The sequence below is a fragment of the Chenopodium album genome, chromosome 2, assembly GCF_948465745.1.
Source record: "Chenopodium album chromosome 2, dcCheAlbu1.1, whole genome shotgun sequence".
Taxonomy (NCBI): Eukaryota; Viridiplantae; Streptophyta; class Magnoliopsida; order Caryophyllales; family Amaranthaceae; genus Chenopodium; species Chenopodium album.
This window is the reverse complement of record NC_137835.1, coordinates 43,887,003-43,900,081: the sequence shown is the minus strand read 5'-3', so window position 1 is coordinate 43,900,081 and position 13,079 is coordinate 43,887,003. Positions and strand designations below refer to the sequence as shown.

At 37.8% G+C, this 13,079-nt stretch overlaps 1 non-coding gene across 1 annotated transcript; it reads right to left on the bottom strand.

Moving 5' to 3' along the window:
• Positions 1–2,590: 2,590 nt before the first annotated feature.
• On the bottom strand, positions 2,591–2,697 carry LOC145607421 (small nucleolar RNA R71). The gene has a single exon (XR_014105560.1). It is a non-coding gene; the product is annotated as a small nucleolar RNA R71 (small nucleolar RNA).
• Positions 2,698–13,079: the final 10,382 nt, after the last annotated feature.

The following is a 13,079-nucleotide window of genomic DNA, read 5'->3' as shown; positions in this document are numbered from 1 at the left end:
CAGTTCTATTTAAGCCATTAAACCACAATTTAGCTTTTCCAATTAAAGAAAAGGGAAAAAGAATCTCCCTGATTTGGTCTTGAGTGACCCTGGCTTGCCTAATGGTATTGCAATATGGACAATAGTCGGCAATGTGAAGATTTGGGTCTTCACCCCTAGCTCCACTGAATTTCTTCCTCTCTGTCATCGTTATAAATTGAGGTTTAATTTCAAATTGAACCCCCATCAAGAGTCGGAGTGGGAGTGAGATGTTGAAAATCTGTGAGCTTGGGTTGTGAGTAATCACTAAGCTTCTTTGGAGCCGTCATCTATGATTCTGGATCTGATGATACCTCGTATTCGCTAGAACCAGTTGGAGGGTCTCGGTGATTATTATTATCACCAGAATCCGCCAGGATTTGCTTGTAGAGATTTTTCTGTCTATGAAAGGAGCGTTCGATCTCAGGATCGAATGCGATGTACCCTGATCTGGAACACCTGGGCATAAACAAAAAAAAAAACTAAAAGCAAATATGAGATCTGCCTCAAAGAACTAACGTTCTCTGAGACAAAAAGAAATAACCTAAACTACAAAAATAATCAGAAATAAAAATAAAACCGTTTCACCAGCAACGGCGCCAAATTTTGACAGGGGAAAGTCGTATCCCCAAATCAAAAGTAATTCCTAAATCCTCTAACTAATGTAGATAGGGAAGTAGGGTCGAATCCACAGAGAAACAAATCTTTCTATTCCTAATTAACTATTATAATCTAGATTATGAGGTAACCAATATTTATATTTGAATAATAAACTAAACTACGGAGATCAAGATTAAGGAGAAAATAATATATAAAAGGATCTAGGGCATAGGTTCACCAATAAAAAATATTCCAGGGTAGAAAATAATAATCATTCATCAATGCATACATTAATCAGATTATAAAGGGCTTTCGCTACGTATTATAATCACACAATTAATTTACCGGTATTAAATCTCATCTTTCGAATCTCGACCTAACCATTTATAAATAACCTTCCTATTGTAACTAGACCTAAACATCAATTCTCATCTGTCGAATCTCGAATCAATATTGTCAAACTCATGCATAAAAGAGTAGTCCTAATCTAGTCACAGAGCATTAAATCAATCAATAGGAAATTAATCTAGCATTAATAATTAACAACAATAAATTACCCCTACATATTATTCATGGATCCCCATAAACCCTAGAAAGAAACTACTCACACATAATAAAAACTAAACTAATCAAAGCAATAAAGCAAGACATGATTAAAGGAATAAAATAAACGACTAAGATTAAGAGAAGAGAAATCGTTACCAAAATAAATCTAGAATTAAGAGTAGATTAAGAACAAAAGTTTAAGAGAAAGAAAATCTAAGAAAACAATTAAGAGAGTAATGAAAGAGTAAAAGAGAGAGAGAGAGAGAGAGAGTGAGATCCTAAAATCGTATTACGGAGGAGTATTTATACTCTGTACAAATCCTAAACTAAAACAAACTAAAACGACGCTAATCGTCTCCTATTAATTACACGCGCCCGATCGGGCGAGGTACCGCCCGATCGGGCGCGCCTTTTTTTCTCTTCAGATTGAATCTCGCGCCCGACCGGGTGCGTCACTGGGCGCCGACCTTAGCTTCTCCCGTCCGGCCGGGTGCGCCTCCGGGCGCCAGCCTCTTTGGTCGGGCGGCTCTCTTGGGCCACTAATTGGACTACGATTGGGCTCCAATTCTTCGGGCCAATCTGGGTTTCCTCTTCCGGTCTTGAATACTCAGTCCAAATGCCCCGGTATCACCTATACCGAGCCCTTAATTACCGGTTCGATGGCTCTAACCGGCCCTGGGCTATAAAAAATGGTTGTGCTTCTCCAGTGCTCGTGATTGCTCTAAAATATCTTGGGAAAAAATACTCCAAAAGTCAACCAAATCAACGAAAATACTAAAAAACACCAATTAGTAATAAAAGTGGCTCTAAAGAGCCAAAAACACTACTAATTATGACCAAGGGACGGGGGTAAAATACTATATAAAATAGACACATCAGTGTTCCAGACAGGGTACGTCCCATTCGATCTTGAGATCGAACGATCCTTCCATAGACAGAAAAATCTTTACTAGCAAATCCTGGCAGATTCTGGTGATAATAATAATCACTGAGATCCTCCAACTGGTTCTAGCGATTCAGAGGTATCATTAGATCCAGAATCAGAGATGACGGCTCCAAAGAAGCTTAGTGATTAGTCACAACCAAAGCTTACAGATTTTCCACATCTCACTCCCACTCCGGCTCTTGATGGGTACAATTTGAAATTAAACCCCAATTTATAACAATGATAGAGAGGAAGCAATTTAGTGGAGCTAAGGGTGAAAACCCGAACCTTCACGTTGTAGACTATTGTCAGTATTGTAATACCATCAGGCAAGCCGGGGTCACACAAGACCAAATCAGGGAGATTCCCTTTCCTTTCTCTTTAACTGGAAAAGCTAAATTGTGGTTTAATGGTTTAAGTAGCACTGCACTTGGTATAACTGACTGGGAAACTCTTGTTTTGAATTTTTATAACAAGTATTATCCTGTAGAGAGAACAGCCGTACTACGGAGTGCAATTTAGAACTTTACCCAAGAAGCCGATGAAACTTTATATGAGGCTTGGGAGAGGTTCAAGGACCTACAAAGAGAATGCCCCCACCATAATCTGGCACAATGGCAGTTAATCCAAGCCTTTTAAAATGGCATTGGAAATTCATCTAGAATAATTTTAGATTCTGCAACTAGTGGGAGGTTTATGAATCTTAATGTTGATGATGCAGGTCAGGTTATTAAAGATATGGCGATACATAATTCCAAATATGGGAATCCTAGAGGCTTTGCTAACAAGGGGAAGCATAGTGTTGACTCTGTATCCTTTTTGCAAGCTCAATTAACTTCTATCTGCCAAAAATTAGATAATCTTAGCACTGTTAATATAGCTAATGTTTCTGCAATTAATAATAATGCTAATGAGGCTTTCTGTGAAAATTGTGGAATTATAGGTCATTGGGAACAAGATTGCAGGAGTTCCGTGGAGCAAGTTAATGCCTTTCAAGCTTATAGGCAGAATAACCCATACTCCAACACCTACAATCCTGGGTATCGGAATCATCCATACCTTTCCTACCGGAATACTAATGTTAAAAATCCACCACCACAAGAGCCACAGGCACCACAACAACAACAACAGAAATATTACCATCCCAATGCTGGCCAGAAAAACCAACCACAACAATCCTCCTCATCTTCCGACCCCGCTTTGGTAAAAATTAGAGCGATGTTGGTTAATATGCAGAAGCACACGGAGAGTAGAGATGCACAAATTGATTCAATTCTAGCACACAATAAAATTGTAGATAATCAAATTGTGCAACTTTCTGCTACTCTGCAAGCCCGCCAACCGGGCGCTTTGCAAGCACAGCCGACCAGGCCTACGGATCAAGCCTATGCAATTACTCTAAGGAGTGGTTCAAACTATAAAGGGCCCCCTATGCCCAGAGTTGATGAACCTGTTTTAATAAATAATGTTAATCTTGATTTCGTTAAACAAGACAATGTAGCTAATAGCCCTGCAGGGCTAAAGCATAGTACTGATATATATCTAATTCTGCATTGCAGGGTACGACCCCTGAGAAGGTGGCCACTCCAGATAAGAGCAATAATGCTCCAAAGTCAATTATCAAACTTCCCTTCCCCAATCGGCAACTGAAAAATAATTTGGATAAGCAGTTTGGTAAGTTCCTGGAGATGGTAAAAGATTTGAAGGTAACAGTTCCCTTCACTGAATTAATCACACAAATTCCTTCATATGCAAAATTTATGAAAGAAATATTGACAAGAAAAAGATCAATTAGTGAGGTAGAGAAAGTAGCTTTCACTGTAGAGTGTAGTGCCGTACTTCAAAATAAATCTCCACCTAAATTAAAAGATCTGTGTAGCTTTCCTATCCCTTGTCATATTGGCAATCTAATGATCGATAATGCATTATGGGATTTGGGTGCTAGCGTTAGTGTCATGCCATTATCTGTGTGTTCCAAATTGAATATGGGTAAATTAAAAGCTACCAATATTACTATACAAATGGCTGACCGTTCTTTCAAATACCCTTTAGGTGTTTTAGAGGATGTTCCCGTTAGAGTAGGTAAATTTTATATACCTGTTGATTTTGTTGTTCTTGATATGGCTGAGGATATGCAAACCCCAATCATTTTGGGTAGACCATTCCTTAACACTGCAGGAGCAATTATAGATGTGAGAAGTGGTAAATAAACACTATCAGTAGGAGATGATAAAATTATTTTTAATCTTAATAATACCACTAAAAGCCCCATGACAGAGGAGAAGTGCTTTAGTGTTAATGTGGTTCAGTATTATTCTAAGAAGCCCCAAGCTCTTGAAAAAGATCCCTTGGAGGCGGTATCTTGTGTTGCATCCCTTTCAGATATGATAGACAAATGGCAGAAGGAAGTTGATGCAATAGAAAGAGCCCTCTACACTGTCGGTCTTGGTTTTGAGGATGAAAAAGTTGAATCAATCAAGCAAGTTGTGCAAATTGAGCCTACGGTAAGTGTTCCGCCAGATTAAGTTGCAAGTGTTAAATGCAATGAAAATTTGAAGCAACCCATGATCCAATAAGGGTCTTTAGTGCGTAGCATTGAAGGGCCCCCAATCCAAGTCAAAGAGGATCCACCAGACAAAGTGAATTGGCGTCCCACAAGGCATGTCAGGAAGCCGCGTCGTAGCCAAAACACCGCTCGACCGGGTGAGAAACCGTCCGATCAAGCGTTAGGACAAGGGTCCTAGTTCTTGTACTTGGTAAGAAGGTCGTGCGGGACCTAGATAAACCAGCGCTTTACGGGAGGCAACCCGTATTTTTAATGCTTTTTAGACTAGTTTTTCTTTCTTTATCTTATGAGAGGAGAGATGAGGGAATTTAATGAGTTTTATGAGTTTTTGTACAGTTTTGAAGGAAAAGAGTGCCAAAAAATGAAGAAAAGAAGAAAGCAACAAATTCGTCAAATAGCCTCGGGCCCGACCGGGCGAAGCTCGCCCGACCGGGCACAAGAGCTGTGTCTAAAAATCGAGTGTTTTTGCCCGACCGGGCGATGGGTGCCTGACCGGGCGAGAAACTCGTCGTATACAGACATATTTGTTCGCCCGACCGGGCGCGAGAAGAGACGGAAACTATTTCATCAGATCGCCCGATCGGGCAAATGTCGCCCGACTGGGCGCAAGAGTTGAAGCAAAACAAGCATTTAGATCGCCCGATCGTGCGAATGCCGCCCGACCGGGCGCGAGAGCATAACAGATATTAAAAACCAAATCGCCCGACCGAGTGCAACACACCCGACCTACTTCTTCTTCTTCTTTCTTCGTTTTTCTCATTTCTATCTCCTTCCTCCCTAACTTTCTTTCTCTAAAAAACTTAAATCCTCTACCTTCTCTCTAAGTTTTCTTCTCCATTTCTTATCCAAATCCAAAACTTTTTACGTATTATTAATCCTTTCTTCATCCTCTACATTTCTATATCAAAATTTTCGAATTTCATTCAAATTAATTTTCATACCCATTTTTACCATGGCTTCAAAGAGGGCTCGATCTATTTTCGGTAGGAGTTCTAGCTCGAGGGAGGAGTATGACCCGGATTTACAACTCCCATACTGGCCGACGATCCGTATTGCTAGCCAGGAGCAAAAGGAGCGGCTAGAACACCTAGTCGGGCGCGAGGTAATTGCTTCACGGTGGTTACACCGCCCTACTTTAGAATCTTATGGTTTATATGATTTTGTGAAACGATTTTTAAATGACATAGGCATGAGAAAATTCGTTGATATGCATTATCCTACATACCGTGAATTAACTTGTGAATTCTTGTCTTCTCTAAAAGTTGTAAATAGTAGAAATGGACCGAATTTAATTTTTAGGTTGAACAATAGGAATATTAGTTTATCTTATGTTTTAAATTGTTTGAATTAAATTCTGAATTACCACACCAATGGCATGCTGAATATAAAATGGGTGACATTTATTATGCTCTGACTGGTTTGCCTACTCCCGACCCACAACATACTAGTACCAAACCTATTCATCACCCTATCCCAAAAATCTGGCAAAGATTTGCGGGTTTGTGTTTTTTAGGTAGGAACGAGCCTTATAACGCCCAAACTAACGAACTAGCTGTTATAGGTTACTATGTGTATGGGTTTGGGAAATTGAACATAGGTAGGTACATTATCCAACATTTGAGCAGACATGCCACAACCAGTACCCAGTGTCGCACCCCCATTCGTATAGGAGGCCTTATCACTAGAATAACAGTGAAAAAGGCCGGTTTTGTTGAGGGTGGACCCCACCAACTAACTAACTGTGGAGTAGATACCTATATGACTGCTAGGTATTTTGAGTAACTGGTGTATTAGGACTGGGGCCGAGTAGGGATCCCACTGCCCATGGCATTTATACTGACTATTCTGCCTTCCATGGGTACGGCCAGGTCATTCCTTTCGGGGGACCGGCGGGGGGGAGTTTTCATGCTGATTATTTTGGTGGTAGCTCTTCTAGTGCAGGTGGCAGTGGAGGTGCAGGGTTTGGCTCCATGGATGAGGAGGATCAGGACTAGCTATGCTGGGCTAGTTCCCGATCCAATGAGGACATTGTCTAATTCTAGCTTGGGGGAGATTTTGGATTTGCTATCTTTCTTTTTCTCTTTTCTTTTATTTTTGGTGTGTTTTCTTAGGTTAGATTTATTGCTTCCTAGGTTAGTTTTATTGCTTTCTTATATGAGAAAAATACAAAAAAATTGAGAAAATAAAAAATCCAAAAATACGTTCCAATGAATTGTAAATCATGCTTCCCTGTGCCCCATACTTGAGAAAAATTGTTTGATTCTTGGTTATTGATGATAAGCATTGTGGATTAGTTGATCATGATTTGATATTTGATCCTTGAAACCTTAACATGAGTCAATTCTGTCCAACTACTTGTGAATATAGTGCTTGACTAGTTGATTTGGTTAGGAATGTGTGTTAGTTCCTGGTATGTCAATGAATTTGAGTATTGATTTGCAACTATAAGTAGTGTTTGTATGACTCATTATTATGCACATTGAGGAGGACGAAGGCGTTCATTCTTTTAGGTAGCCTCGAGATGATTGTAGATACATTTGTTCCCTTCTTGCTACCCATGTTGTTGCCTTGACTTTTTGTTGTTTATTAGCCACATTACAAGCCTATTTTGCCCCATTGGTTACTAATCCCAAGCTAGGCTTGGGGGAGCTATTAGTGAGTGAGGTGAGGGAGTTTGTAGTGTGCTTATTATTTGCACAATTTGGGTGGGTTTTGAGAAGTTATTTTATTCTTGATCATGTTTATTTTTGACGAGTTTGAAAGTTATATCATCTTGAAAAAATAAAGCATGATGTTATGGAAAAAAAAAAGAGAAGTTCAAGTAAAAGAAAAACAAATGAAAAAAAAGTGAACTTCAAATGAAAAAAAAACAAAGAGAAAAAAATGTTCAATGTTCAAATATTCTAGTTGGAGGCTGATCAAAAGGAAAAAAAAAAATTGAGCTTCAATGAAAAATTCAAGTTTGGATATAAAGTTTGTTTATTCACTCCGCTTCTTCATTATTATATCTTATGAGTGAAATTGTAAGAGTTGGGATTATTTATATTGTTTGGAGTATATTTGGTGGATTTTTTGTTAGAGTTGGTTATGTAGGAGATGTTGATCATTATTTATTTTGATCATGGGTTTTATTAGGATTCTCTCCCTTTAAGCATAGCTTTTCTCTCACTTGTTCCCAAATGATTCCTACCCTTTACCCTAGCCTTACATTACAAGCTTTAAAGACCTTTCAACCTTTGTGCATAGAGTTGTATGAATGTGAAAGTGTTGTTTATCAATGCAAGTTATGATTTGACATATTTCGAGTCGACTAGTAGGTTGAGCGTACATCTTTTTATACACACGAGAGTGTGAGTTGGGAGGGCATTGTTCACATAAAGGGGTTGGTTGGAGAGCGATCGAGTACATCTTTTACTCGCCACATAAATGAGAGTTGAGTGTGTGAGCACTAGTCTTGAATTCTATATGCTCTTGTGGTTTACTCTATTTGACAATTGTTAGGGAGGAAAGGTAATTGGATGGTTTTGATTGGTTGATTTTGAAGCATGTTTATTTGATTTACCCTGAATCGTTTGTGCTTGATTTTTACTTTTTGGGGTGAAGCATATTTATTTATTCATTGATGAGATCTTTGCTTAGGGACAAGCAAAGGTTTGGCTTGGGGGAGTTTGATGTGTCTATTTTATATAGTATTTTACCCCCGTCCTTTGGTCATAATTAGTAGTGTTTTTGGCTCTTTATAGCCATTTTTATTACTAATTGGTGTTTTCTAGTGTTTTCGTAGATTTGGTTGACTTTTGCAGGGATTTGCACTTTTGGAGCATTTTCCCGAGATATTATGGAGCAATCACGAGCATTGGAGAAGCACGACCAGTTTTTATAGCCCAAGGCCGGTTAGAGCCATCGAACCGGTGATTAAGGCTCGGTATATGTGATATTGGGGCATTTGGACCGAGTATTCAAGACCCGAAGAGGAAACCCAGATTGGCCCGAAAATTGGAGCCCAATCATAGTCCAAATAGTGGCCCAAGAGAGCCGCCCGGTCAAAGAGGCTGGCGCCCGGAGGCGCGCCCGGCCGGGCGAGGGAAGCAAAGGTCGACGCCCGAAGACGCGCCCGGCCAGGCGCGAGAAACGTACCTGATGAGAAAAAAGGCGCGCCCGATCGGGCGGTGCCTCGCCCGATCGGGCGCGTGTTATTATTAAGAGTTTATTTTGACGTTTAAGTTTGTTTTAGTTTAGGATTCGTACGGAGTATAAAGACTTCTCCGTAAAACGAGTTTAGTACCCTCTTTCTTTACTCTTCTTTACTCTCTCTTAATTGTTTTCTTAGATTTTCTCTCTCTACTTAGCTTTTAAATTAGTTTTCTCTCTCATACACTTTGTTCTTAACTTGATTCTTAATTCCAGATTTATTTTGGTAACGATTTCTCTTCTCTTAATCTTAGTTATTTACTTTATTCTTTTGATCATGTCTTGTTTTATTGCTTTGATTAGTTTAGTTTTTATTATGTGTGAGTAGTTTTATTTCTAGGGTTTATGGGGATCCATAAATAATATGAAGGGGTAATTTATTGTTGTTAATTGTCAATGCTAGATTAATTTCCTATTGATTGATTTAATGCTCTGTGACTAGATTTGCGCAGATCTTTTATGCATGAGTTTAACAATATTGATTCAAGATTCGACAGATGAGAGTTAATGTTTAGGTCTAGTTTCAATAGGCAGGTTAATTTATAAATGGTTAAGTCGAGATTCGAAAGATGAGATTTAATACCGGTAAATTAATTGTGTGATTGTAATACGTAGCGAAAGCCCTTTATGATCTGATTAATGTATGCATTGATGGTTGATTATTATGTTTTACCCTGGAATATTATTTATTGGTGAACCTATGCCCTAGATCCTTTTAAATATTATTTTCTCCTTATTCTTAATCTCCGTAGTTTAGTTTTATATCCAAATTTACATACTGGTTACTTATAATTTAGATTACTTTAATTAATTAGGAATAGAAAGACTCGTTTCTCTGTGGATTCGACCCTACTTCCCTATCTACATTAGTTAGAGGATTTAGGAATTACTTTTGATTTGGGGATACGACTTTACCCTGTCATACAACCACTGTATTCAATTTGACAAAAATCGGCCCGAGCAGTCATTGCACCACCCTCGTATTCAATCTGGCTAAAGTCAGCCACAGACCTCCACGGCTGCTAGCACACCATACCAAAATCATCCAGGCCCTTCTGTGGCGGCTGGGCGAACTCTTGCTCCCCCATTTTCTCAAGCTCACAAGTTGGCAAGACCTAGGACTGGCATAGTAATTGTCGAGCCCATTGACTCCCTTCGTCCCGCTCCATCTGGAAATCACAGTTCAGGGGACGAGAAGAAGGATAAGGGTAAGGCCCCTTTACTATTCGAGGAATTAAGACCAGCCGAGCTAAGGTAGGGCTCGGTTGGAGGGAGTTCCGCGGAGGCAGACGAGCTGGACAGGGTCTTGTCCTAAGACTTTGGTTAGGCGAGGGCCTCTGTAACACCCCAATAATTCTCTCTTAAAAACTTGTGAATAACCTGAACAATTCCAAGAGAATTACTGACGTGCTACCGCCACATGTTCAAACATTAAGGCTTATTCAGAAAATAGGAGCGGAAAAACTAAAACAAACATATATAAATTTCAAAATCAATAACCAAAACCAAATTATATCTTACAACTTGGAACCCTTAAGGCCCTTATTCAAAACTTAAACCAATGGAAATAGTATGAAATAAAGTTGAGTTTAAATAGCTTTAAATGTAAATAGCAATAAAATATGAAAAGTAACCAACTCTCCACTCAAGATCCCACTATCTAGAAACAGATGCTGCATGTGTAAGAACCCGTGGTTAATTTGCTCCCTAATATTACAAGTGTAAAAATTGGATCGTCACAGGGTCATTGAAAGGCGAAGGCCATGACCCAAGAAAGCCATACACAAAAGCACGCAATCAGCAAAGCTGAGTACATACAAGCTGTGAAATAAATTAAGAAATACCTAACATGCTACTAATAATAAAGCATAAGCATCATTAAATTACAGACTCAACACATGACTCAACCATCAAATTTATTAAGACATCACTAGTTAACATTAACTAACTCATTTATTTATTTAATTGGATTTAGCAATAGACAAGGTTGTCCAACCCATGTTCCATTTGGAACATCAATAAAAGAAAAACCCCATGCCTCCTTTCCAAAACATCAATAAACATCCAACGACCACGGGCACGACTTTGTGACCATAGTTAGTATGAGATCTCACCTAACTCCTAGTTTTTTAAAAAAAATATTTGAAATAGGAGACTCATAGATCAGACGACCTCAATAAAAGTACACGGCTAATACCCCATGTACCCCAACCCAGATTGTCATTACTCCAGACGTGCACCAATCTAGAGTTTTATTGCTCATCCATCTTGCACTTTACGTGATTTACAGGTTTAGACTTGGTGATGACTCATATGCATAACAATACAAACATTCCAAACACAATTCAATCAAACAAAGCAAATTTCCAATTTCAATTATTGATTTATTAGTGAGAAACAACATTTATTATTTATTACTTTACTACCTCGGTGTATAAACACCTTGAGTGCATAAGGCACCCCAAAACCTTAACCTCGTCTTATAAGACTTGAATTCTTCCTTTACTCATCCTGTTTGCATAATCATGAATGAGTAATAAATCAATCTTTACACCAATCACATACCTTTGCCTCTAAGCGCACCTTGCATAATTAGAGAACAAATCATACTTGCAATATAAAATAGTGCATATCATATGAAATTCACAGTGTATAACCAAACAATTTAACCAAGTCATTCCTATGCATGATACTAAGTTCTCGATCCGTCCTTAAACATGCACATACAAGCAAGGTTTCGTAACTTGTACGTACCTGGTGTAAGCAATCCGGTTGGCCACTTTAAAACTAGTAGTCGCCTTCTATAAAGTCCTCTCCTAAACCAAACAATGAGAAATAAATCAATACTCAAGCAAATAAATTTACAACAATACTAAACTACTTTAAAACCTCTTAAATCATCAAAATAAAGCTTTTAAATGGTTCCCTTTAGTTAATAATAATAGTATAACATCCCAACTATAAGTTTATATGTTAAAATCATGAAAATATAGCGTATAATATAAAACTACAGCAAGTTTAACTTACTAACATATACTGAAAATTTGTTTTATTAATAGTTTTTGCAATTCCAATAATCTATATTTATCATATTGCATAAATAGTTGTTTAAAACATATAGAACCATTCTATAACTTTATTTTTGGCTCAAAACTAATAAAAATCAGCTTATATAAAATTTGGAAAAAAAATTTTAATTATAAATTTCAAACTTTTAAAGATCTACATTCATAAATCAATAGTTAGAATAGTATAATACACATTAAAACCTTAAAACCCTTCAAATAAACAACAAAAACTCAAATTTCACAAAATATATAATCTAAACAATAATATATAATCAAAATAATCATACTTTGATGTAGTTTAAACATAGAATAATTAGATAACTTGATTAGTACGTTATCAAGCCTTAAAACATGAAAAATCAAGGTTTAAACCCCAAATTATACAACATATATAATCTGAAATTTTATTTAATAAATTAAACATCTTAAAACTCATAAATTTATAATCTTTCATAATTAAACATACTATCAAACCATAATAATATAATTTAGAACAAAATTTTAATTAAAGTTGAATCTTTAAGCAATTTAATTGAGATAATAAAACAATAAAAAGAAATAAAGGAAGAGAGGGAGAAGAGGGGCGAACGACAGCAGCAGGGGAGGCATCGGCTGGTGGCCGGCGGTGGTTGCAGGCGGCGGCAGGGAGGGGTGTCCGGTTTCGCTCGCAGCAAGCTAGAGGTTTTCTTTTTTTTTTTTTCTTTGTTTCACGTAGAAGAGGAGAAAGAGAGGTGAGGTTTTTTGTGTTTTATTTAGGTTTTATTCTCATAGTTTTATTAGGAGTGGGTTTTGGGTAATTTGGGTTTGGGTAGGAATTAAGTATTTGGGCCACTAAGTTAAGGAAAGGCTTATAATTTTAATAAAAACTTAGTAGTTTTAACTGATTAATAAATTTTTTTTATTGATTTTACATTAAATAATCCATACTTATAAAACTAAAATTAAAATATTGTATAAATAATAAATAATTATATTAGAAAAATATGGGGGATTACAGCCCCTGAACCTCTGCCGGTCGAACAATAGGCTGAAAAAACTGTCGCCGAGGTAGAGGAAGAAGAAAATGATTTCAACAGCCCCTACGGCTGTATGATTGGGGACGTAGCCCAGGGGTACCTCAACGAGTCGTTTGAGGAATGGAGGGAGTTCCTCATGATGGGGGAGG